Source organism: Rhinoraja longicauda, chromosome 1 (genome assembly GCF_053455715.1).
Source record: "Rhinoraja longicauda isolate Sanriku21f chromosome 1, sRhiLon1.1, whole genome shotgun sequence".
Taxonomy (NCBI): Eukaryota; Metazoa; Chordata; class Chondrichthyes; order Rajiformes; family Arhynchobatidae; genus Rhinoraja; species Rhinoraja longicauda.
In genome coordinates, this window is record NC_135953.1 from 83513742 (window position 1) to 83535716 (window position 21975).

Sequence of the window (21975 nt, forward strand, 5' to 3'; positions counted from 1 at the left end):
CAGATCAAATGTTGAAGATAGTAATACGTAGAATTGATTTCTCCCCTTTTTCACCATCACCAGTAAATTAATATCAGAAAAACTCATTGATATAAAGGCTGATAAGATTCCAGGACCCAATAGTTTGCATCCTGCTATCCAAGAAGAAGTGTTTAGTTTAGTTTAGAGATACAGCCTGGAAACAGGCCCTTTGGCCCACCGAGTCCACGCCAACCAACGATCCTCGCACATTAACAATACCCTACACACACCAGGGACAATTTTACATTTATAACAAGCCAATTAAACTACAAACCTTATGTCTTTGGAGTGTGGGAGGAAACTGAAGACCTTGGAGAATACCCACGCAGGTCACGGGGAATGTACAAACTCCACACAGACAGCACCTGTAGTCAGGATCGAACCGCTCAAGTGCTGCAGGCAGTTGCTGTACCTCTACGCCACTGATTCAGTTGGATACTCTGGGATCAGGCAACAAAGCCCCAGAATAAGATGGCACCAATGTAAGACTAATATAAAGAATTTCTTCTCTTAAAGGGTTGTGAGTCTTTGGAATTCCTTCCTCCAGAAAGCTGTGACAGTTGAATCATTGAATGGGTCCAAAACTGAGATCAATAGCTTTTTCAATTAGTAAGTAAAATCGAGCATGATGCAGAGAGTATGGGAAAGAGGACAGGCTAAGTTGGAAGATCCATGATCTTATTGATAGAGCAGGCTCGGGAGATGAATGGCCTGCTCCTGCCTCCTCTTCCTTAAGATCTGGTGCTCTTTCTTGTTGTCCTAAAATTGTGCTCTATGAATACTCCTAGTTTCCCTTTCCCTGCAAAAAAAATTGAAGATACATTTGTAATAGGTTTGATAATTTACACCCAGAAACATTCACTAATACAGGCCGGCCACAGTTGCCAACTGGACCAAGCTCAGTTGAACACAACTTCCACCAATTTCTACTAATCTGAATACAACATCAGCATTAAAGGGACACCCTCCATGGAACCAGGCAACAGAAACACACTACGACTATTGTGGAGAAGAGCAAGACTATAGGGATGAGCCCATGGATTTAATTTAAAAAGCTCTGGAGGAAAGTGCCAGTGAGGTGCCAAGAGACCCACAAGGGTCACTTTCGGATGAGGATTCAGGAGATAGCTCCAGCAGTATCTGCCAGGTGTTGTAATCTCCAGTCAATTGACCAATGCAAAATTTACATTCACATAATATACAGTAGTGAGCAATCGCAGTAGATGGATCAGAGAGTCATTTGTGTAGGAAGGAACTGGCGATGCTGGTTTACACCAAAGATAGACACAAAACGCTGGAGTAACTCAGCGGGTCAGGTAGAATCTCTGGAAAAAACAGAATAGGTATGTTTTGGGTCCAGATGTCTGGGTTTGGGTCTGAAGAAGGATCTCACCTGAAATGTTACCTTAAGTCAGTTCAGTTTATTTTATTGTCATGTGCACTGAGGTGCAGTGAAAAGCTTGTGTTGTGTGCTAACCAGTCAGCAGAAAGACAATACATGATTACAATCGAGCCATTTACAGTGTATTCCTTTTTCCCTGAGATGCTGCCTGACCCCTTGAGTTACTCCAGCATATTGTGTCTATCTTCAGAGAGTCATGTGTTGATATTTTATAATCGGGGCAGTAAATTGCTGCGAAGAGTTAATACAATGAGTTATTATGTGACTCTGGGGTGACCACCGATGAACTTTGTTAATGTTAAAGATTGGAGTATGGAAATAGTAAGTTTGTCTGGATTGGGAATGATAACTCATCTGGACCCTCATGGAAGTGTTCTCTCTGTTGGGATGCCCAATATACCCCATGCATTCAATGGTATAATCACACATACTGTTCTCCCAAAACACTGATTACACTGCGAGAAGCATAACGAACGGCGGGTTTTGCCTACTAAAATGGCTCCTTTGCGTACTACACTTCAGTATAGGCGATTTCAATGGAGTGGTCCATCTTGTTCCTCTAGTATCTTTGATTTGAAGTCTCTGTAAAAAAAATACTGAATTAGGCAACAAGGATGTAATTTCTTCCAGGTTCCTTCTTTCGGTTGCTGGACAACAGAAGCCTTTGTAAGATTCAGGACTCCAAAGATTTGGTGCCAGGAAGCATCTGTTTCTTGCACCACGCCATGTCATACAGTCATTATGGGATGACAGGGCTCAGCTGTGGAGTTACACTGACAACATTGAAGGCAGCTCCTATTTATGCTCTATCTGCCATGAAATAATGGTAATATTGCTGACACAAATGCACATGTCACTCTAAAGTGTTGATTTTTGAACTGAAACTATTCGACTTAGCCAAAGCCCGTGTGGGAGTTATTTGAAACTAGTTTTTTATTGTTTGCATCTGAATTTATTATTCAGTGCAGTAACTGTAATATTTCAGTGCCAGTTATATAAACATAGAGGTGAGCATGCATACCTATTTGCTCCACTACTACCCTAATGCAATCCATTACCCTTCATCAAATAAATGGTTTAGAAATTCCATTAAACATAGTAACATAGGAACAGGAGTAAGTCATTAAGCCTGTTGATCAGTTCTGCCTTTCAATGAGATCATGAATAATTGATCCTCAACTCCATAAGGGAATGTTTAATTTCTTTAAGATTAGGATTAGGTTTAGCTTTATTATTGTCATGTGTACTGAGGTACAGTAAAACGTTTTAGAAATAAGGAACTGCAGATGCTGGTTAATACACAAAAGGACACAAAGTGCTGGAGTAACTCAACCGGTCAGGCAGCATCTCTGGAGACCATGGAGATCTTTCTGTCCTGGGCCTCCTCCACTGACCAAGTGAATTTTCCAATTTTAGGTAATCCCTAACTGTATCACTTTGTTTTAACCTCTTCCCCAGCCAACAATATGCCATTATGGGCTCCACCCTTCCTTGGCCATCTGTTGCTGGCCCTGCTTTGTTCTGGCTTTTTCTTACCTCCAGTTTCCTCCCCTCTACTTTCAATCTGAAGAAAGGTCCCAACTCGAAATGTCACCTGTTCCTTTTTCTCCAGAAATTCTACCTGACCTGCTGAATTCTCCAGCATTTTGTGTCCACAGGAAAACATTTTGTTTTGCATGCTATCCAATCAGATTAAATAATACTATACATAAATACAATCACATCAAACTCAAATACAATAGGGTCGAGCAAAGTCGAAGATACAGAGTGCAGAATATAGCACTTGGCATTGTAGTGCAATAGTTCCTTGGACAAAGTCCAATGACTGCACGGGGGTAAAGGGGAACGGGATAGTACCCAAGCTGATGGATTCCTGATCCACGCACGTTCAAGCTTCTGTATCTTTTGCCTGACAGGAGCAAGGAGAAGAAGGAGGGGCTTGGGTAGAAAAAAATCATTGATTATGTTGGCTGTTATTGAGGAAACATGAAGTGCAGATGGGGGTTAATGGTGGGGAGTCTGGTCTGTGTGATGCACTGGGCTACATTTACAACTCTCTGCAGTTTCTTATGGTCTTTGGCAAAGCTGTTCCCAAGCCAAGCTCTGATGCAACCTGACAATATGCTTTCTCTGATGCATCTGTACAAGTTTGTAAATCATTGGAGACTTTCCAAACTTCCTCAGTCTCCTAAAGAAGGAGAGGCATTGATGAGCCTTCTTGATGTTACACCAATCAGACTGTAGAATCCTTCTTCAACCCTTAGCAATCTGAAGAAGGGTTCTGACCCAAAACATTAACCATCCTTTTTCTCCAGAGATGTTGCCTGACCCGCTGAGTTACACCTGCACAAGGTGGAGCTATAGTCAATAAATATATATCCTGATTAAAAATACTTCTGTCTCAGCCATGAAAGTTCCAAGTGTCCCAGTTTTCACAGCCTTTAGGAAGATAAATTTTCATCATCCCTCATGTGAAAAAGTGCTGCCTGATTTTCCTCCAAAATAGCCTTCCTCTCATTTTAGGATCATGTTTTTGATCAGGCAAAATAATTTATTGGAATGTACCTTAGAAAACTCTTTAAATATTTGAATAGATCTGCAAACACTTGAACAGATCTTGATTCTATCTTTGATATCACAGGTAAGAGCCAGGTTCTCGTACTTCCTCCATGTTAACTGAGGCACCGTTCTGGTAAATAGCCCACTTTAAAAGTGAAGAACAGCCTTCCACAAACCAAATGCAGTGTATTAGATGAGTTCTGAACACTGTTCTGCACAACTCAAACCCTTCTTGAAACAACGACTAAAACTTTTCACAAAACTTCATCAATCTACCTGTTTGCTTGCTTTCAATGTTTTATGTGTTTGAGGGTGGAGTTGGATGGGGGGGTGGGTGGGAGGGGAGAGGGTGCTTCTCAACCTTTCTACTCCATTGCTGTTCTCTGATTCTAATCTCTTTGAAACTGCTGCAAATATCTTCTTTGAGTTTAGTTTAGTTTAGGGATACAACGCAGAAACAGGCCCTTTGGCCCACCGAGTCCTGGACTTCTTTGGAGTGTGGACCGAAACCAGAGCACCCAAAGGAAACCCACTCTGTCGCAGGGAGAACGTACAAACTCCGTACAGAGAGCACTCGTAGTTACGATCAAACATGGGTCTCTGGTGCTGTAAGGCAGCAACTCTACTGCTGCACCACCATGCCGCCCGATCTAAAATGAATCTTCTAGTAATTGCCTGCATTACATTTCACCTGCACTGTCCACTTACCTGTTGTTTCTGTAATTCAACGTGTCTTCACCTAAGTCAAAACTGCAGAATCAATCCCTGGAACCATAACTTCATAATTTCCAAAAGATCAGCAAAATATACCTTTCATTCTCATAACTTACATTCAACTTCCTAACCAAATTTCATGCTTCCCATCATTGATAATTTGTTCCCCATGAACAAATGCAGGAGATCATTTCCTCAGCATATTTCACAAATTTATAGCACAAGAGTAATTTTCAGGCTGTGGAAAAAGAAAAAATCATTAATTTTCAGAAAATCTGGGCCAAAAAACTGAAAAAAACCAAAAAAACTCACATTAATCTTTGAATATGCAGTTACATCCAAAACCTGTGACCAAATAGTATAGTTTGCAAAGCAAAAATAAAGAGCCATCTTAAACCTAACCAATCTCTCTCCCTCCCCACCCTAGTTGTCGGATTAGATTCACTGTCGTCCTGCTGAGTTTCACTGTTTGTATCACTCATTATCACCAAGCCCACAGCCAACAATGGACCATTGTGGACTCCGCCTTTCCTTTGATTTGTCCTCTTGCATATCTTTCATCCATTTGTTCTATATACCCTTTCCTATCTCTCATTACCCTCTCCTCTGACTCTCAGTTTGAAGAAGGGTCTCGACATTGTTCACAATGTTGGGGAGTCCAGAACCAGGGGCCACAGTCTAAGAATAAAGGGGAGACCATTTATAACTGAGGTGAGAAGAAACTTTTTCACCCAGAGAGTTGTGAATTTGTGGAATTCTCTGCCACAGAGGGCAGTGGAGGCCAATTCACTGGATGAATTTAAAAGGGAGTTAGATAGAGCTCTAAGGGAGAAGGCAGGCACAGATTACTGATTGTGAACGATCAGCCATGATCACAATGAATGGCAGTGCTGGCTCAAAGGACCAAATAGCCTCCTGCGGCACCTATTTTCTATGTTTCTATGACCCGAAATGACACCTATTCCTTTTCTCCAGAGATGCTGCCTGACCCACTGAGTTACAGCAGTGTTTTGTATCCATCAAATACTTGACATGTTAGCAGGGAGAAGCTAAAGACCAGTTTTTGTAGTTTGCAATCTTGTGAAATATAGCCAGTGAGCTGAGAATGCTAATCTGCCTCTCTGCTGTAACTTGCTAACACTGGGAGGATGAGGAGACATCTCCTCCTGGGTGGATGTGGGCAACAGGACAAGACTGGAAGGTGAAATCAGGTTCCGACCTGCGAGGATAGATTTGAACGGTATCATAGTGCCATACAGCATGGAAACAGGCAACTTCGACCCAACTTGCCAACGGCGACCTGCATGCCCCATCTACACATAGAGTCACAGAGTCATAGGGTGAGATCAAGTCAGGATGGTGAAATTGGATGGTGGACTGTGCAGTCAACCCAGGATGATGAGGACATCTGTTTGTCTAAGTCAGATCCTGTACTGGATGTGGTGTAGACACAGGCTGCAGAACCAACACAGAGCCAGGAGCAGCTTGTTCGAGGCTTGTCTGGAAATCGTCCTAGGGAGGCCGTAGTCAACAATCAATGGCTGAAATGGCACCAGCCTACTTGCGTCAGTTCTAACTGCAAACATCCTTTGGGTAGCATGTGTAGCCCAGCCAGCAGTTTTAGAAATACTTATTCAACGTATCAGAGAAAAATGCCCATCATATATATTTCCCTTCTGAAATAAGTTTCAAATATTTGACACTGCAGCAAAAGCGTATGTGAGAGCTTGTCAGCATGTCTTCAACTGTCATCTTAGAAGGATGAGAGGGGATCTTATAGAAACATATAAAATTATCAAGGGGTTGGACATGCTAGATGCAGGAAACATGTTCCCGATGTTGGGGGAGTCCGGAACCAGGAACCACAGTTTAAGAATAGGGGGTAGGCCATTTAGAATGGAGATGAGGAAAAACTTTTTCACACAGAGAGTTTGTGGAATTGCCTGCCTCAGAAAGCAGTGGAAGCCGATTCACTGGATGCATTCAAAAGAGAGTTAGATAGAGTTCTTAGGGCTAGTGGAATCAAGGGATATTGGGAGAAGGCAGGCACAGGATATTAATTGTGGATGATCAGCCATGATCACGTTGAATGGCGCTGCTAGCTAAAAGGGCCGAATGGCCTCTCCTGCACCTATTTTCTATGTATTTATGTCACAGGCTACATTTAGATTAGTTAAGAAACTTGAATGTGTTATCAGGAAGTCAAGTAGGGTAGGACATCAGTAATAGGTAAATGGTAGGGCACTGAGGAATATTGATGAAGGGAGAGTCATTCAGGAACAAATCCATAGTTTCCTGAATGAGACAACATAGGTTGACAGGGTGGCGAGGAATGCAGGTGGCATGTTTGACTTCATATGTTAGGGCAATGAATATAAAAGAAAAAATATAATGCCACAACTTTACAAAACAACTGGTTCAGCTGGACTTGCAGCATTGTGTTAAGTTCTGATCGCCACACTTTTGGAAGTATGTTATTGTGCTGGAGAGAGTGTCAAGGGGATTCACCAGATTGGAAGGGCTCAGTTATGGGAAGAAACTGGATAGGATGGGCTTGTTTTCCCTTTATGAAGAATGTAGAGTGGTGACCTGGGAGACAAGCAGGTAAGTTGGGGGGGAGGGCTGCATTCCCTGAAAACTGTCCCTATTATGGTTTCTTGTAACATCAAGCAGTGTCATCTATGCATATATCAAGAAATCGGAGTTAAAAAGAAATAATTTGGCCAGTACAGTGGCTTAACGGTAGAGTTGCTCCCTTACAGTACCAGAGTCCCAGGTTCGAACCTGACTACGATTGCTGTCTGTATGGAGTTGTATGTTCTCCCTGTGACTGTGTGGGTTTACTCCAGGTGCTCTAGTTTCCTCCCACATTCCAAAGATGTACAAGTTTGAAGGTTAATTGGCATTGGTAAATTGTAAAATTGGTCCCTAGTGTGTGTAGGTTAGTGTAAGGGGTGATCGCTGGTTGGCATGGACTCAATGGGCCAAAGGGCCTGTTTCCACACTGTATTTCTAAAGTCTAAGATATAAAGTCTAATTATGTTTACTTTATTCACATAAATTTTATGAACATTTTATTTATTCTGTAAACCATAATTCTTGGGAATGATTTATGATTGTGTAAGGGTTAATTTTCATTAAACTAATTGCTTGGGTCGCCTTTGCATAAAATTACAAGAGGTTATCATAGAAGAGTTGGCCAAAATCTTTTTCCTATGATAGGGCCATCAGAAACATGAGGGATTAGATTTAAGGTGAGACCGGAGAGTTTTAAATATAATCTGAGGATGACTTTTTTTACACAGAGAAAAAATGATAAGTGGAACATGCTGTTTGAGGAGGTGGTGGAGTCAGACACAGTCACTAGTTTTATAATGCAATAATTCAGACCCTTAAATAGGCACGGTAAGTAAGGATATCGTCTTAAAGTGTGCAAATAGGATTAGTGTATACAGTATATATAAATGCTGGGTGGACTTGGTGAGCGGAAGGATCAGTTTATGTGCTGTATGACTGTCTCTTTAAACAGACCTGCAAGACTGCAGGGAAATGACAAATTCTACATGTTCCTGCTACAGTCAAACCACACATCAAGTGGCTTGGCAGTGCTGAAGTTGTGCCTTGAGCCAGCAGCATCTGCATTGAATGAAGGACTCTGGGGTAAACATTTTGCTATGAAAGGGAAAAATTATCCTGGGGAGAAAGGAGTTTCAAAGATACCTCAGGAATCAATCCCGTGACTGATTTGAGTTGCACAGGCAACAACAGGTAACCTGGGACCCACAGCCAGCCTGATTGCCAGACAATAGAAAAGTACAAATCACAAATTGCTGATAACCCTGACTTAATACAGTAGCATAAAACAAAACTGTCTGATTTAAACATCTCATAATTATCAGTTATGTATGCTAAAGTCACTGGAAATGAAAAAGAGGGCAGCTGTAAAATGTTCTGGCCATTTACTCTAATCCTGTACACACGACTGAAAAGTCCAATAATGGGTCAGAATCTCAGCAGAATATTTGCTATTCTGACCATTATGAAAAGGTATATCAGTCACCAACGGACACACAAGTGGTCTTGTGGAGTATTTGAGGGGTCAGTTATATTTATGTGAGGGTTTGGCTGTACTTATCTTTGGGCTTTGATGGCACTATATTCCCCCGAGACGCATTATTTTTTTAACTCGGATAAAAGTAATATTTTTGTGGGTCTCTTCTGATTTGTTGAATGAGACTGCAGTAGCACAAGCTCAGAAAATTCACACTAAGTTGATTTGCTTTTCAATTAAATAAAAATAGGTTTAATTCTGGCTCCACCTTTTTTCCAGACATTAAACTAACATTAGTGAATGGTCTATTGTGCTTGGCAGGAACCAGGCTTTGCAGTCCAACTGTTCCCTATACATAACATTGGTTTACCACAGTGTCTTAAAGTACGAGTTTGTGGCAATGCTTTGTTCCAGAGCTGTCCCAGCGTGCTTCAGTAACATACGAGGTTCAAATTGTTGAGGGGAGTTACTGTAAATCGACCTCTCTCATTGAACTGCCTTTCCTTCATCCACTCTGCCATTGTTGAGTGCAGAAGGAGAACCAGCTAGATCTTGGGTTTAGGTCGTGCAACAGGTGAGATGAAGGAGAACCAACTAGATCTGGGTTTAGGTCGTGCACCAGGTGAGTTGAAGGAGAAGCAGCTAGATCTGGGTTCAGGACATGCAACAGGTGAGATGAAGGAGAAGCAGGTGCAGAAAAAGAACCAAGTAAACTCTGGGTTCAGATTGTGCAACAGGTAAGGAGGAAGAAGCAGGGATAAAAATGAGGAAATTTGTAAACTGAAGGAAGACCTTCTGACCTGCAGATTGCTAGTTAAGGGTGGGATGTTTGACAGATCAATTATTGATTTGTGGGAAGGGGTGGCGAGAGACGGTCTTGAAGCTGGTAGAGCATATGGATTGTTCATTACTGAACAGGGAGGCTGAGGTGCCTGAGAGATAGCCGAATCATCATATTGTTTAAAGTGGACCCTCCTGATCTGTGTTCCAAACGCCGAACTCTGAAAGGAAAGTTGTGGAGTGCCTTATTTTTGTGAGCTGTGTGATTTATTTTAAAGGAAGAATCGAATTCAAAGAAATTACTGGGATATTTTTGTTTAATTTATTCACCTTTTAGGATCCGGGTGTCACTGGCAAGGCCAGAATTTATTGCCCATTCAAGCGATGCTCTCCTGTGCTTTTTGGTGGTGAAGAGCAGAGGTCCGAGCACTCTGTTTCCGCTTGATGCCCATTCTACATCATCCGAGAAGCTGATGGTGAGCCATATTCCTGAAATGCTTTGAGCAAAGATACTCCCACTATTCCTAGATTTAGAACCAGTGTCAATGAGGCAGTGGTACTTTTTCCAAGTCAGGACAGTGCGTGACAATGCTCTCTTTATGCTTTTTGATGGTGAGCACAGGTCCAAGAGGTTCTGTTTCCCCTTGACGCCCATTGACTTCAGTTGCAAAAGGTCCTCGATGCTGCACTCGGTCAAATACTACCTTGATAATAAGTGTGTCATTTTCATTTTACTCTGGACTAAGGTTGAGATGAGGTTGTTGGAACCGGGCAAAAATAAAATCAAGTATCAATAAGCAGGTGAGTAGCGAGTAAGGCCTGTTGGCCACAGTTTAAAAAAAACTGTAGCAAGAATGTGTCAGCACCAACAGAGATCTATCAAATAGCCCAGAACCACAATCAATCTGTGATACACAGACTGCCAGGAGCTTCTTTGTGAGCCCACATTACATGAGTTCATAGAATATTCCCACAAAAATAGGTCAAGCTGCATTCAGTTTGATTTATATAAACAATTTCTCTCAGCTCTCAGCCTGGTTTGGAAAGTTAATTACAGAAGAAACCCTTAGCCCATCATAGCATGCTGAGATAGAGAGTTAGGTCTTTATGAAGTTTTAGTTTTAGTTTTAGAGATACAGCATGGAAACAGGCCCTTCGGCCCACCGAGTCTGTGCCGACCAGCAATCCCCATACATTAACACTACCACACACACACTAGGGACAATTTATACTAATACCAAGCCAATTAACCTACAAACCTGTATGTGTTTGGTATGTGGGTGGAAACTGAAGATCTCAGAGAAAACCCACGCAGGTCACGGGGTGAACGTATAAACTCCGTACAGACAGTAGCTTGACTGCTTCGCCACCGTGCCTGATGTTTGGTAAAACTGTTGATTCATCAGAAGTTGAGGCACCCTGTGACAGGACAAGCTATGTTCATGATTCCCGAGAGTGGGAGCACATTTACCTGTGAGGTGCTGCTTTGTATTGAACCTATGTCTAGGTCTCTGACATCTGAGCTCATATATATTGCAACTCGGAAGGCAGAGACCAGTTGGCAATCAAATTTGGATCAATGTGAGTCCAGCGCCAGAGCCCAGAACGAATGAGCTGAGGGACGGGGAGCAAATTCTGTCAGGCACCTCAGCTTCATGCCTTGTTGCTGCAAGTCCCATTCATTTGAATGGTGTCCTTGACTTTAATTTAAATAAAAATCTTTCAATATACAGATTTCCATTTATCTCTATTTCAAAAGCAATCATTGTCTGGTTTTTTTCACAGCTCTCATGGACAGAGAATCCCAAATATTCACCAACCTTTGAATGAAGAAAATTATTTTCAGTCCTAATTGACATTTTTTAAATTTTGAGACTGTACTTTGTTCCAGACTTCTTAGCCAGGGAATCATCCCTCTGCATCCACCCCATCCAGCTATCTTACAATTTTATACATTCCAATGCAGTCATCTCTCATTCTTTTGTACTCCAAAGAACAGAGACCTGGCCTATTCAATCTGTCCTCCTATGGCAGACCTGTTATCACCAGTCTGATGAATTCTTGCAGCAATCCTTCAGTACTAAATATAACCCTTTTCAGGTAAGGATACTACAATTGTATGCAATACTTTAATACTGTGTACAATAATTCAATACAATAGTTCAGCAGCTCTACCATTGTGCCACTGTGCCACCCCAATTATTTATTCCAATTATTTCAAGATCGAACCCGGGTCTCTGGCGCTGAGAGGCAGTAGCTACCAACTTGGCCACTGTGCCACCCATTATGTTCTTGCCCACTTCCTCAGTTTGTCTACCTAAGTCTTTGTGCACAAGTACATTTGGTCCCCTCATCCAAATTGTCAATACAGATTGTGAATAGTCTGGGGCCAAGTCTTGGACACTGTTGTACCCACTTGTCACAGCCTGCCAACCTAAGAAGAGTAATCCACCATTTCACCACTTCTACCTCACTATGGACGGGTGGGTGCCCATGTATATGTTTATGTGTTGTGTGTTGTGTGTTTGCATGTTTATTGCATATAATTGTACATGCTTGTATGTGCATAAATGTTGCAGGGAAATTAGTGAGAAATAAGATTTTCTATCAACCAGCATAGACTAGTTGTTCTATATCATAAAGAAAATATAAATATTGACATCTGTGTGTATATACTCTGTATGTGTACTTAAGTATGCAAAAGTGTTTACATATATGCACAAACATGCATTTTCAAGTTTGATGCAAAGCCAAAGTGTACTTATGCATGTTCATATGTGCGTCTACCTGTGCATATGTGTGTGCTCCCCTCTTCCCCTGCATTTTTACTTGTAACTGCTTCCATTAGCACAGCAACATGCACCAATTTCTGCAATGCCATGGTTTAGTAGACATCCTTAGGGACTACTAGACCAAGTAGACCTGTTGGGCCCAAACCTCTCCTGCGTTGGTGCAGCACCCTCTCCTCCCCCCTCCTCCCTCCCCGCTCCCTCCCTCCCCCTCCCCCATCACCCCCTCCACCCCTTCCCTCCCTCCCCCTTCCCCCTCTCCCCTCTCCCCACCCTCCCCCTTACCCCATCCCCCTCCCACCTCCCCCTCCCCCCCCTCCCTCCTCCCCTCCCCCTCCCCTCCCGCTCCAAACCCCTCCCCCTCCCCCCCATTCCATCCCCCTCAACCCTCCTTATCCTCCCACCTCCTTCCCTCCCTCCCTAGGAGATAGATTTAAACTTTAAAACATGAATAACTTTTAAAATATAACACCGATTTCAATTAAACTTCCTCCATTAGCACCAAAGGGATGACGGTGAGTAAGCTGGGCCTAAAATTGTCGTGCTATCATGTACTGTTTTGGCTGTAGTTTGGAACAAACAAACAAACAAACAAACAAACAAGCGTTTTAGTATATAGACTAGACCAAGTGGACCCGTTGGGCCCAAACCTCTCCTCCCCCCCTCCCCCTCCCCCCCACTCCCCCTTCCCCTCTCCTGCCCTCCCCTCTCCTACCCTCCCCCTCCCCCCTACTCCCCACTCCCCCCTCTCCTTCCCCTCCCATCCCCCCTCCCCCTCCCATCCCCTCCCCCCTTCCCCTCCCACCTTCCTCACCCCCCCACTCCATCCCCCTCAATCCCCCTTATCCTCCTTCCTCCCCCCTCCCTCCATCCACCTCCCATCCTCCATCCTCCTACCACCCTCCCTCCTTCCCTCCCCCCTCCCTCCCTAGGAGATAGTTTTAAACTTTAAAATGTGAATAACTTTATAAATATAACACCGATTTCAATGAAACTTCTTCCATTAGCACCAAGGGGATGACGGTGAGTAAGCTGGGCCTAAAATTGACGTGTTATCGTGTACTGTTTTGGCTGTAGTTCAGGAACAAACAAACAAACAAATGAGAGTTTTAGTATATAGATTCCCTGATGTCAATTAGCACTGGGATGTACCAACATGTACTTATATTTGAAGTAGTTATTGGCTGTGCCTCCACAATGTTGCATGCTGATAATAGGTTTTTGTATGAGGATTGCTATCGAATCTCATGCTTAGATTATGGTGCATAAATAGAAAGTTAACCAGGAGCATTAGGATTAATGGTCATATCTAAGTTTGATCCATTTGTTCCAAATCTACAACAGCAGTGTGAATATAACACCTTGCAATGCTGTAGTATATTGATGGCTTCCAAGATAATTACCAAGTGCTGGCCAAATTCCAGATGATTAAGTATGAGCCCACTATTTGGCAGGGACTCACAATATTTGGCATAAGGCAAAACAGTATTATTGTTGATTATATTAAGGGAGGAATTCTTCTGCTTTATTGATTGATAATTCTATCATATTTCTTTATGTGGCACCTAGTACTATTTAATCTCAATATTATTGTGCCAAAACTATTGTTATGATATCTTAAAATGGTTATAAATGTGAAATGTTTACACAACATCCAAACTATGCTTTAGTAATGGAATATGCCATTTAAATTTTCTCTCATTTATAGGAAATTATCAGCATTACATTTGTAGATTAAATAGATATTGAACAGTTTGTTATATCTTGTTAAATAGAAGTTACTTGGAGCATTCAATTTAATCAATTCTGAAATCACTGCAGCTCAGACCATTAAACATAGAAACATAGAAACATAGAAAATAGGTGCAGGAGTAGGCCATTCGGTCCTTCGATCCTGCACCACCATTCAATATGATCATGGCTGATCATCCAACTCAGTATCCTGTACCTGCCTTCTCTCCATACCCCCTGATCCCTTTAGCCACAAGGGCCACATCTAACTCCCTCTTAAATATAGTCAACGAACTGGCCTCAACTACCTTCTGTGGCAGAGAATTCCACAGATTCACCACTCTCTGTGTGAAAAAAAACATTCTCATCTCGGTCCTAAAAGACTTCCCCCTTATCCTTAAACTGTGACCCCTTGTTCTGGACTTCCCCAACATCGGGAACAATCTTCCTGCATCTAGCCTGTCCAACTCCTTAAGAATTTTGTAAGTTTCTATAAGATCCCCCCTCAATCTTCTAAATTCCAGCGAGTACAAGCCGAGTCTATCCAGTCTTTCTTCATATGAAAGTCCTGCCATCCCAGGAATCAATCTGGTGAACCTTCTCTGTACTCCCTCTATGGCAAGAATGTCTTTCCTCAGATTAGGAGACCAAAACTGTACGCAATATTCCAGGTGTGGTCTCACCAATGCCCTGTACAACTGCAGCAGAACCTCCCTGCTCCTATACTCAAATCCCCTCGCTATGAATGCCAACATACCATTCGCTTTCTTCACTGCCTGCTGCACCTGCATGCCTACTTTCAATGACTGGTGTACCACAACACCCAGGTCTCGTTGCATCTCCCCTTTTCCTAATCGGCCACCATTCAGATAATAGTCTGCTTTCCTGTTCTTGCCACCAAAGTGGATAACCTCACATTTATCCACATTGTACTGCATCTGCCATGCATTTGCCCACTCACCTAACCTATCCAAGTCACCTTGCAGCCTCCTAGCATCCTCCTCACAGCTAACACTGCCCCCCAGCTTCATGTGATCTGCAAACTTGGAGATGTTGCATTCCATTCCCTCGTCCAAATCATTAATATATATTGTAAATAGCTGGGGTCCCAGCACTGATCCTTGCGGTACCCCACTAGTCACTGCCTGCCATTCTGAAAAGGACCCGTTTATTCCTACTCTTTGCTTCCTGTCTGCAGGAATAAAATTCTTGAATATATATAACTAATAATAAATAACAAAGTTTGTCAGAATACTTACTACCCCCCCATTCCATTTTGTGTGTGCTACTACGTTGATTCACAATTATGTCATTAAATGTCTTTGGAAAGTCTGCCGTAACTTGCGATAAATCAACATGGAGCAAGCTTTCTATCTCAGCATGCTATGGTGAGCTAAGGAGGTTTCTTTAATGTACTCCTTAGGGTGGCATGGTGGCACAGCGGTAGAGTTGTTGCCAGGGACCTAGGTTTGATCATAACTACGGGTGCTATCTGTACAGAGTTTGTACTTTATCCCCGTAACCACATGGGTTTTCTCCGGGTGTTCTGGTTGTCTCCTACGCTCCAAAGACATACTGGTTTGTAGGTTAATTGGCTTTGGTAAAAATTGTAAACTGTTCCTAGTGTGTGGGATAGTGCCAGTGTACGGGGTGATTGCTGGCCGGCGCGGACTCGTTGGGCCAAAGGGCCTATTTCCGCGCTGTATCTCTAAACTCTAAACTAAAATCAAGTTTTGAAACAGGCTCTGAGCTGAGAAAAATCATTTCTACAAATACTGGGTGTAGATAGAACTTTTGTGTGGGTTATTCCCTGAACTCCTGTAATATGACTTCACAAAGATTTACAGGTTAACCTATAAGCAATGTAGATGAGTAGGAAGGAACTGCAGATGCTGGTTTGAATCGAAGATAGACACAAACTGCTGGAGTAACTCAGCAGGCCAGCCAACATCTCTGGAGAGAAGGAATGGGTGATGTTTCATATCGACCCTTCTTCAGTCTGGTGATGCTGGCAAGGCTGCTTTTGTCCCCAAAAGCCTATAAAAGAATGACTAAGATAAGCTATCATTGGGGTTAGTGATGAGCGCCTTTGATTACAAATCCCACTTTGATGTTTCCTATTCAAGCTTCTGGTAGTCTGTGCATTGTACGTCCTGATGGTGGTTCAGGACAGTTTAATCAATGATTTATTGGTGCTGAGCCAGCCTTGCTTTAAAAAAAGACAGAGAGTGCTGGAATAACTCAGCGGGTCAGGCAGCATCTCTGGAGAACATGAATTTGTGACGTTTTAGGTAGGGACTCTTCTTCAGATCCGAAACATCACCTAACCATGTTATCAGGAGATGCTGCCTGACTCACTGAGTTACTCCTAGACTTTGTGTCTTTTCTTTGTAAACCAGCATCTGCAGTTCCTTGTATCTCCAATTTTGCTTCAGTTTTTGTTTTAAAACTATGGCCAACAGGCCTTTAGTGCTCTCAGCATTAATTCATACACAGCAATATTTTATTCATTGTGTATCGAAAAACTTGAATTACTTTTTGGATTTTGAAGGAATATTTGGAGAGAACATTGAATTGCAGTGCATATGCACTCCGGTTTGCTTTGGTAATTCATGAAGCCTTTATCATATCATATCATATATCATATCATATCATATCATATATATACAGCCGGAAACAGGCCTTTTCGGCCCTCCAAGTCCGTGCCGCCCAGCGATCCCCGTACATTAACACTATCCTACACCCACTAGGGACAATTTTTACATTTACCCAGCCAATTAACCTACATACCTGTACGTCTTTGGAGTGTGGAAGGAAACCGAAGATCTCGTAGAAAACCCACGCAGGTCACGGGGAGAACGTACAAACTCCTTACAGTGCAGCACCCGTAGTCAGGATCTAACCTGAGTCTCCGGCGCTGCATTCGCTGTAAAGCAGCAACTCTACCGCTGCGCTACCGTGCCACATGATTCCATAATTCAGCAAAAATGCCAGCAGTATGTTTTTTGCTCAATATTCCAGCATCTGCAGTCTCTTGTCTCTCCTTAGTAATTCTGCAGTATGCTAAAGATATCCCATTTTATAAAGACAGTTCAGAAATTAGAAAAACATATCAAACCATAATTATTTTAGATAATGGAGAATAAAAACACACCTGCAGAAAATGATACAGTTAATGATTATATCATTGTGTTCAAAGATAGGGCAACTTTCTGCTCAGGAAGTGCAAAAGATGAACTGCAAAATTTTGCAATCAATATAGATGACACAGAACTTACTTTATACTGCATTTTATATGTATTATAAGCAACCACATTTGAAATAATAGGTATTTAAGATCACAGTTCTGATTGATTCCAAGTAATTCGGGATGGAGCTTGACACAGTATCATATTGTTCTATTATGGGATAGGGTATCTAGTAAGGAGCATGATCCGTCTCCTCGCTGGAGTTTAGAAGGTTGAGGGGGACCTCATTGAAACTTAGAAAATAATGAAAGACATAGATAGAGTGGATGTGGAAAGGATGTTTCCACTGGTGGGAGAGTCAAGGACTAGAGGTCATAGGCTCAGAATTAAAGAGCACTCTTTTAGAAAGGAGGTGAGGAGGAACTTCTTTAGTCAGAGTATAGTTAATCTGTTGAACTCATTGAAGGCCAAGTCAGTGGATATTTTTAAGGCAGAGATAGACAAATTCCTGATTAGAACTGGTGTCAAGGATTATGGGGAGAAGGCCGGGAAATGGGATTAGGAGGCAGAGATCAGCCATGATTGAATGGCGGAGTAGACTTAATGGGCCAAATGGCCTAATTCTACTCCTATAACTTGTGAACTTGTCTCACGGCTTATTCAGGAAAAGTTTTGAAGGCTATAGTGATGAAATGCATGGTATCTCACAATAGAAATCATCCTGAATTAACATCAGCTGTAGCAGGATATAGAAACATAGAAACATAGGATATATGTAGCAGGATATATCAAGCTTTTCTTCCGTCACCTCCGCCTCCGTGGCTTTTTTTATGGGAAGGAGTCCTCACCACTCAGTGATGACCGCTTCTCCCGTCTCCACCGGTCCCCCTCCTCTTGGACTACCCAGAACGGCCTTCTACCATCTCTAGACCTCTTTATTTCTAACTGCTGGCATGATAACAACCATCTCAACTTTTCCACTTCCCTTACCTACTCTAACCTCACCCTCTCTGAATGTACTGCCCTCCGCTCACTCTGCAGCAAGCCTGACATTACAATCAAACACGCCGATAAGGGAGGTACCGTGGTAGTCTGCCGCGCTGACCTCTAGCGGGCTGAGGCCAGGCGACAACTCTCAGACACCTCCTACTTATCCTTGGACCATGATCCCACAGATCAGCACCAGGCCTTAATCTCACACACCATTTCTGATTTCATCACTTCTGGCTGTTTGCCTTCCACAGCCTCCAACCTTATCGTTTTTCAACCCTGCACAGCCCGGTTTTGCCTTCTCCGCAAAATCCACAAACACAATCTCCCCTGGTCCAATCTCTCCTGACCTATGTCCAAGATACCTCACATGCCCTTCATCTCTTTAATGGCTTCTGCTTACTGAGCCCCCACTCCCTCATCTTTACAATGGACGTTCAGTCAATATACACCTCCATCCCCCACCAGGAAGGCCTTAAAGTCCTCCGTTTCTTCCTCGACAGCAGAGCCATCCAATTTCCCTCTACTAACACACTACTCTGCCTAGCGGGGCTGGTCCTCACCCTCAACAACTTCTCCTTTGACTCCTCCCACTTCCTCCAATTCCAAGGCTTAGCTATGGGCACCCGCATGGGCCCCAGCTATACCTGCCTCTTTGTAGGGTACGTTGAACAATCCCTGTTCCAGCCATACACTGGTCCTATCCCCGAACTCTATCTCCGTTACATTGATGACTGCATCGGTGCTACCTCCTGCACCCATGCAGAACTCCTGGACTTTATCAACATCACCACCAATTTTCATCCTGCACTCAAATTTACTTGGACCACTCCAACACCTCCCTCCCCTTTCTTGATCTCACAGTCTCCATCACAGGAAATAGACTATTGACTGAAGTCTATTACAAACCCACTGACTCCCACAACTATCTCGACTACACTTCTTCCCACCCTACTTCCTGCAAAGACTCTATCCCCTACTCCCAATTCCTCTGTTTACTCCGCATCTGCACCCAAGATGAGGTGTTCCATACTAGGACATCCGAGATGTCCTCATTCTTTAGGGAATGGGGTTTCCCCTCTCCCATCATAGATGAGGCCCTCACTCGTGTATCCTCGGTACCCTGCAGCTCCGCCCTTGCTCCCCCTCACAACAGAGACAGAGTCCCACTAGTCCTTACCTTCCACCCCATCAGCCATCACATATGAAACATAATCCTCTGGAATTTCTGCCACCTCCAACAGGATCCCACCCTAGTCACATTTTCCCATCACCACCCCTTTCCGCCTTCCACAGAGACTGTTTCCTCCACAACTCCCTGGTTAACGCATCCCTTCCCACCCAAACCACCCCTTCCCCTAGTACCTTCCCACCCAGAAGATGCAACACCTGTCACTATACCTCCTCCCTCAACTCTGTCCAGGGACCCCAACTGTCCTTTCAGGTTTGGCAGAGGTTCAATTGCACCTCCAACCTCATCTACTGTATCCGTTGATCAAGATGTGGACTCTTATACATCGGCGAGACCAAACGCAGACTGGGCGATCATTTAACGGAACACCTTCACTCAGCCCACCTGAACCTACCTGATCTCCCGGTTGCTGGACACTTTAATTCTCCTTCCCATTCCTCCACAGACCTTTGTGTCCTAGGTCTCCTCCATTGTCAGAGTGAAGCCAAACGCAAATTGGAGGAACAGCATCTCATATTTCGCTTGGGCAGCTTACAGCCCAGTGGTACGAATATTGTTTTACTCACTTCAAGAAGCCCTGGCATTCCCTCTCTCTATCCCTCCCCCACCCAAGTTGCACTAGCTTCTCATTTTCACCCTACAAACAGCTAACAATGGCCTGTTTCCTTTATTATCATTACTTTTTTGCATATCTTTCATTCATTGTTCTTTATCTCTCCACATCACTGTCTATATCTCTCGTTCCCCTTATCCCTAACCAGTCTAAAGGTGAAGCATACAATAATATGGTGATTCCAAAAGACTGTTTAGGGTTGGATCACGGAACCGTATAACAATCCAAATTGAACGGATGTTTTCAAATAAATCATACTTACCAGGAGTTAACGGTGGCTGAGCAAATGTACTTAGGCTAACAAGCAGACTTTTTAAAGGTTCTATTGAACATTCATGGAGTAATAAATCATGATGTTGCCAGGTTACCAACAACATTACATTTAATTTTAGGCTGTGGCAGCTTGAAATCCAACTCAAAAGTGGGATGTTTGTGTTGCAAATGATTTTATTGTAGTTCTAGCAGTGCAGAAGTCCCTGAATAAAATGATAATGTGATGGAGGAGCTCAGTTACCTATTTCCTTAATTCCCTCTTTGTTTTACATCATTCAAGGACGCCCACAAAACAAATCTTCAGAAAAGCATCTGGCACTTTACATGCTAAAATTAGAAAGAGAAATGACCAGAGGAAGAAGACAAAAGCTGTGAAGGATACCTTGCCACTGGGGCTCGCCAGAGTGACCAGGGAACCTGTTCTGGCATTGCACTCACAGGAGCTCCGCTCCGCTCCCACAGAGATTCTGCAACACAATTAAATTACTCCTTCACTGATGATGATTTAGATTATATTCATTGATTTAAGTATTAGTTTATTCCAACCATAATCACCACTACTTAACCTTGTCATGGTATTTATCATGTTATTGCTAATATAGTTAAATAAATTAGTGTCACTAATGCATTTCTGCACTCAGCCCATTTCTTGCAGCCCCAGGCCAGTGAGAATTAAGTTGCAATTTACTCAGCATTGTGTTTTAGCCCTGCTGTGCAATGATAAGACTTGTTTAGTTTATTTTGCTCTCTGTATAGCGTAAGTCAGATAGAAGTGTTAATTTAGGAATCAAAGAGGAACCTTCCTCAGTGTTAAATATTCTAATTACAATATTAAATTAAAAGGAAGAGGAAATCGCCCATTTGATACTTTTTAACTAATATTATATGATTTTAATTTTTTTCACATTGAACAAATTAGCTTTATCCCTTTCAAACCTCACAACAGCAGCAGGCTGGAAATTAATCCTCAAAAGCAATGTGTGTGTGTTTCAAAGATTTTAGTTTAGTTTAGATATGAAGGGTGGAACTTAATTCTCACCAGCGTGGAAACAGGCCCTTCAGTTCACGAGCTCCGCGTATACCATCGATTACCCATAAACTTGTTCTATCCTACACACCAGAGACAATTACAAAAGCCACTTAACCTACAAACCTGCACGTCTTTGGAATGTGGGAGGAAATTGGAGCATCCGGAGAAAACCCACGCAGTCTCAGGGAGAACGTACAAACTTCGTACAGACTACACCCCTAGTCAGGATTGAACCCGGATCTCTGGCGCTGTGAGGCAGCAAGTCTACCTCTCTGCCACTGTGCCTGATGTGTGGTATATTTTGCTTCAGTTTTGTACATGTCTTATAGGTCATATAGTTATGGTTGTTTTTTGACACTAATCAAAAATTCCCAAGTACTGCTAACCTATATTTTGCCTGTGTTTATTTCTTGGTGAGGACTCAGGAGGTGGAAGCAGTTGCAAATTTAGGATTGGTCGTTACCTTGCTGAAGATGAATGTCCGAGCCAGTTGTTCGTCAACCACAACACGGCTTAGGTGAAGCTGATCGCTGCACCAAAGGTACAATATTAATATTCCATTCCATTTCATGGTCTACTAACTCACCTTGCATTAGACATCTATCCCAGATATGATATGTCAGTGATTTCAGAGCCAAGATC

At 42.8% G+C, this 21975-nt stretch overlaps 1 long non-coding RNA gene across 1 annotated transcript; it reads right to left on the reverse strand.

The window, feature by feature from the left end:
* Window positions 1-1939: 1939 nt before the first annotated feature.
* On the reverse strand, window positions 1940-20347 carry LOC144599789 (uncharacterized). Its single transcript, XR_013548040.1, has 3 exons — window positions 20293-20347; window positions 4813-4934; window positions 1940-2005 (listed from the first exon to the last, which is right to left on the reverse strand). It is a non-coding gene; the product is annotated as an uncharacterized LOC144599789 (long non-coding RNA).
* Window positions 20348-21975: the final 1628 nt, after the last annotated feature.